The sequence below is a fragment of the Hyperolius riggenbachi genome, chromosome 12 (assembly GCF_040937935.1).
Source record: "Hyperolius riggenbachi isolate aHypRig1 chromosome 12, aHypRig1.pri, whole genome shotgun sequence".
Lineage (NCBI taxonomy): Eukaryota > Metazoa > Chordata > Amphibia > Anura > Hyperoliidae > Hyperolius > Hyperolius riggenbachi.
The window spans coordinates 99494174-99500420 of NC_090657.1; positions in this window are offsets into that span (position 1 = coordinate 99494174).

Sequence of the window (6247 nt, forward strand, 5' to 3'; positions counted from 1 at the left end):
TTTCTCTGTTTACTGTAACTTTTTATCAATTTAGTAAATGTATTATGCTAGGTGTCCATGCAGTGTAAGGCCTCTTTCACACTGATAGCTGCTCTCCTGCACTTGCCTAATCCCCCTCCCATATTCACATCTGAGCGGGGCTGCAGCTATGCTCAGACGTGACATGTCGCAGTCCTCTGCTGCCAGTTATTGCTGCAACGTGTTGGCACTTGACGCACACGGCTGCATTTAAATTGCAGCAGAAGCCTGAACGACAAGCGTACGGTTCAGCCTCCCCTTTGAGAGAGGCCTAAATAGCCATTCTTGTGCAGACCTACCATATAGGTTTGCTTTGGAACAGCCAGAGCTGCTGTGCATTAGACTTTGCTAAGAAAAATAAGGCTGGACTGCACTTTTAGCCAATTTTAATGGTGTCTAAGGCCACATACAGACATCAGACCATAGTCTTTGGAAAATGAAAGATCACAGACCAATCTTACCACCCTTCATGTAGTATGAGAGCCATACTCTACACAGTCTTTTCTATGGAGCTGAACTCCCCATCAGACAGAAATCTTTGCAAGATGCTGCACACACAGATGCTGTACAGACACAAAAGATCAGTATCTGCCAAAGATCTGTTCCTGCCAAAAATCCATTCCTGCAAATTGCAATGATAGTCTATGAGATCTGCAGATCATCATACACACATGATTTAGCTGACATTCATCTGCAGATCAGATCCACCATGATGGATTTTCAGATCTGCAGATGAATGTTAGTTAAATCATGTGTGTATGATGATCTGCAGATCTCATAGACTATCATTGCAATTTGCAGGAATGGATTTTTGGCAGGGACAGATCTTTTGCAGATACTGATCTTTTGTGTCTGTACAGCATCTTTGTGTGCAGCATCTTGCAAAGATTTTTTTCTGATGTGGAGTTCAGCTCCATAGAAAAGACTGTGTAGAGTATGGCTCTTATACTACAGGAAGGGTGGTAAGATTGGTCTGTGATCTTTCATTTTCCAAAGACTATGGTCTGATGTGTGTATGTGGCCTTAGGCTCTTTTCACGCTACATCTGTTGCAACAGACAAGTTACATTCCAGTGGCACTTCCACTTATACTGTGCGCTAGCGGGCAACATGTGTGGTAATGGTTGCAGTACAAGCAGCCTATGGACTGTAGGGGTCACATGCAATATGACTTTTTTTTTTTTTTCACTGTTGCAGTGCGCATGCTGAAAAATAGCATCGTAACAGGTATAGTGTGAAAGTACCCTCAGGCAGGGGTCACACTTGTTGGCGTTTGTATGAGTTTTCTGCACAGAAAAACTGATTTCAACAGAGAACTTATGCTAATGAATGGGCTAGGTCACACTTGAATGCAGATTTTGCGCACAGGGAAAATGCATACAATTTTGCATATAGTATGCAGGAAGAAAGAACTAGCTGTGTGATTTTTTTTTTTTTTTTTTTTTTTTTTTTCAATAACATAAAATCACATTGCAAATCACACAGCAATGCAATTTTTTTTTCGGGGGTAGGGGCTAGACTAACATTTTATGTGGATTTGTATACATTTCCGCTAAGCAGCTAAATGCACTTGATCTACGAAGTGTGCTCCCTGCCTAAAAGGATCCTGTAAGCTCACAATTCCATACATTTTGGTGCACTCAGTTATAAGACTACGCAATAACTACTCTCTGCAAGAAAAAGTGCCCCTATAGGGTACTTGCCTTGGGAAGTGGAAGCCTCAGGGATCCAGTGCTGGCCCCCTCGATTCCCTGACAAGCTGAGCACGGCAATATTTACCATCTGCGCATTATCAGTTTTCTATAATCCGATCGGGTTTGGCTATTTCCATCTGAGCCTGGTTGGTAAGCTGATGCTGCGCTGGATTGCAGATTGTAAATATTGCTGCACATGGTGTTCGGGGCCTGCCAGTGCTGGATTCCAGAGAGTGAGGAGGATCCTGAGGCTTCCGCCTCCCGAGGTAAGTACCCCCAGGGGCAGTACATCTGTGAACACTACCGACATTGGTTAAAGCGTACTTGAAACAACACTTGAAGTAAGGGAGATATGGACCGCACCACATCCAAGTATAAATCAGCTTTATTGAAGATCCATAAAATGCTGTGTAGCAGCTACAGCCCGCTGTTTCGGGTTACATGCCTTTTTACAAGCTACTCATTGTGATGATGAAGGGCATGTAACCGAAACAGTGGGCTGTAGCTGCTACACAGCGTTTTCTGGATCTTCAATAAAGCTGATTTGTACTTGGATGTGGAGCGGATCATTATCTTCACCCTGTTGGTACAAGAGGTTGGTTCAAGCATACCCAGAGGATTGCTGAGGTGCTGTTTCATCTCTCTTGAATCACGTAAGGGAGATGTGGAGGTTGCCTCATTTTCAAATACCGGTTGCCTTGCAGTCATGCTGATCCGTTGTGCATCAGCAGTTTCTGAATCGCACCTGAAACAAGCCTGCAGCTTATCCAGTCAAACATCTGATCTATGTGCTTGTTCAGGGTCAAGGGGTAAAAGTATTAGAAGCAGAGGATCAGCAGGACACCCAGGAAGTCTGCATTGTTTAAAAGGAAATTAATGTGTCAGCCTCCATATCCCTCTCACTTTAGGTGTGCTTTAATCTCCTGAGCGCTCAGCTTGGGATATACCGCGCAGGAGGATTTCTCAGGCCCTGGTGGTGCCAATTTGCATAATTTTTTTTTTTTTTTTTTGTTACACGCAGCTAGCACTTTGCTAGCTGTGTGTAACTTCCGATCGCCGCGCTACCCGCCGTGCAGCCCCCCCCCCCCCCTCCCCGACCCCTCGTGCAGCCTGGCCAATCAGAGCCAGGCAGCGCTGAGGGGTGGATCGGGACTCCCTCTGACGTCACAACGTCGGTGACGTCATCCCGCCCCGTCGCCATGGCGACCGGGGAAGCCCAGCAGGAGTTTCCTGCTTACTCTGATCGCCGAAGGCGATCGGAGTGGGTGGGGGGATGCTGCTGCGCTGCGGCTATCATGTAGCGAGCCGTGGGCTCGCTACATGATTTAAAAAATGTAAAAAAAAAATAGTGCTGCACCACCTACTGGGCGATATAATTATATCACCCAGAGGGTTAATAAGAAAAGGATAGTTGTTCCTGTCAGATGCTCCATGTAAAGGCCCATACACACGTCAGATTTTTCCGAACGACGGGGTGTTTGAAAGTCCCGTCGTTCAGTTGTCCGCACACCAAATCGGGCGTGTGTACAGTCCGTCGTTCCGGGGATAAGACTGGTCTTGAGCAATCTTGGCTGCACTGCACAGGCATAAGGTGTGGCCTGCACAGTAAATACAGCTGCTCCTGCACAGCGGTTTCCTCTGTACACAAGCGGCTACTGCACAGGTGCAAACCTTACTAGTGCCTGCACAGTGCAGCCATGCTGGTATTAAGAAGAGCAGCCACAAAGATGAAAACGGTCCTGGGTGAGCAGCAGAAACATCGATGAGGATCTGGGAAGTCGCTGGAGCATCCACAAGCTTTCCTCTACAGTGATATCTAACAGTTTATTTTTCAGTTCAGATTTGCTTTGACTTTCAGCTTTTGCTACAAATCTGAAGACACTATATTGTGAATAGGTTCCCTGATCAATATCCCTGAAATCATATAGATTGGGAATTACATTAAGCTGTCTATTCATATTGAATATGCCTATCTATAGTAACGACTTGTTATCTGCAATCTGTTCTGTATAGAAATACATGGGATTGCACACACTACTTGTTTTTTTCTGTAAGACTACACATACTCCCATTGTACAGTATATTCTCAAATGTCTGAAACTCTGATCTAGTGAACAAAAGGTAGACATGTACCTAGCGATGATGGGCAGATTTGACAAAGAAACAAATCTCTCTCTGATCAAATTTTTATTAGAGACAGAGAGATCTGTCAGCTGCCCATATACTGCAGGCCGATGCATGATTGATTTCATGCTGAAATCGCTCAGGAATCTGCCTTTTGAAGCTGGCCCCCCAATGTGAAATGCACTTGCCCAGTGCACTATACTTCACCTGTCCATGTCAACTGCTGGCTCTGGGCTCCATCCATATACACGCGCCTCACCTGGTTGCCACAGTGATGTGAGCACGCTGGCAACCACATAGGGTGCATGTATGGATGGAGCCAGCAGTGGACACAGACAGGTAAAGTGTAGTGCACTGGGGGTAGGGAACATTTGACAGCAACAGCGGGGTGGAGGGTTTCTCCGCTTATCCCAATATTGCTTGCTGTTACCACCGTGCACCCAATCGACCACGATGGCCTAATATCTTGTAGCGTGTCTGATACACGCGACCAGTTTCAGCCCAAAATTGGTTGCATCGTCAATCATGCATGTGCTTGGTGGCACGGTTTCATCTGATTCAATAATTATGCTGCCAGATGTATGTCCACCTTAAAGGATATCCGAAGTGACCTATGACATGAGATAGACCTGTGTATGTACAGTGCCCAGAACACAAAACTATCATATGTTCCTTTTTTTTTTTTTTTCTTTCTCTGCCTCCAAGAGTTAAATATCAGGTAAGTGGCTGACTAAGGGCCCGTTCAGACTGCAAAACGCGTACGGCCACGCATGCAGAACGCAACGCGTACGAACGCACGCCATCCGCGTTCGTATGCGTTGCTGATCCTATCACTTAAAGTGAATGGGATAGCTGCGCGTTTTTGTAAAATCTGCGTGCAGCATGCCTTCCCAGACCGCACAGGTCCGGAACGCATGCAGTGTGAACATCAGACAGTGCACTCTATGCACTGTCTGATGTCCTGCGCGTCGGCCCCCCGCATGCGTTTCCAAAACGGCTGGAAACGTGTGCAGTCTGAACGGGCCCTCAGACGGGAAATGACTATAGTGTGACCCTCTCAGATAAATTCCCCTTTTTACCTCTTTCTTGCTCTCAAAAGCCATTTTCTGCTAGGAAAGGGTTTTATAGTTGGAATTTCTTATCAGTGAAGGTTACACTGTAGTAACTTCCTGCCTGAGTTAGCCACTTCCATACCTGATATTTAACTCTTTCACAAAGAGAAAGAAAAAAAAGGAACACAGCATAGTGATGTGTGCTTGGCACTGTACATACCCATGTCAATTTCATCATGTAACTTCAGATATCCTTTAAATGTCCAGGTCTTGGCCAAGCCCCATTGTATGGATATGGGAGTAATTCCTGATATAGTAAACATGTTTTATTCTTTGAACTCCACATCACTTGTCTAGTAATAGATCAAGTGTCTTGAAAATAAAATTGGTGTAAGCATGTGCAGTGTGTATTTTATTAATTTTGGATGTTTTAATTTAGGCTCAGAGCGCTTAACATCAGTAAGTGGTCTCGTGTAAGCTCTGAAAAGATGGTTCAAAACCACACGGATTACAAAGTTATGTAGGACCAGAGCGATCTCGGTGGGTAAGAGGTCTGGATTGGATGGAGATATGGCCAGTATACACCAAAAAACCCTAACGTCATTGCAAACGCTCAGCACTTTTTGAAGTGATTTTTCAATGCAAATCTAGGCATGTACCTAGCGATTTTCTATTTATACCTGACGATTTTTGGAGTTTGTGTATTTTTTTTTTTTTTTTTAGTACGGTACAATTGCTTTGTTTTGTAACAAACGCTAGGAAAATCGCTCTGATAGTACTTTTCAGAGTGATTTTCCACCTTCCTATACTTAACATTGAGACTGAATCGCTTCAGAAATGCTGCAGGAGCCGTGTTTGCATTGGGGGGGGGGGGGGGGAAATCACATCACTCCAAGCGCTTTTAAAAGCGCTCTTGCTGCGCACTAGTCAACTTTTAGCTTTTTGTGCCTGGATTTTTTGTTTAAGTACACTGGTTCCTGTAATTGCTAAACTTTTGTGTTCTACTAAAATTACATAGTGCACCACCTCCATGCTTTTATCCAAAGGACAACAATTCAAGTGATTTGTCGGGGCAACTGCGTGGGTTTCTCCTTTCATCAGCAATTGGACATCGGATTAATGTTCAAGTCACAGCAAACCTGATTTTATTAACTTTACTTCTCTACAGGTGGCCATGCATCTATCGATTTTGCAGCCCAAATCAGTTAGATTAAATTTTATTGAATTGGATAAAAATCAGTGCCGTAACAAGCACGCCTGATCAATAATTCAACCAATTTTGGTACAAAATCAGTCAAACATATAGATTGAGTAAGCTGGAAACTCTCAGTTCTACATGTTCCATTCATTGTGTAACGGT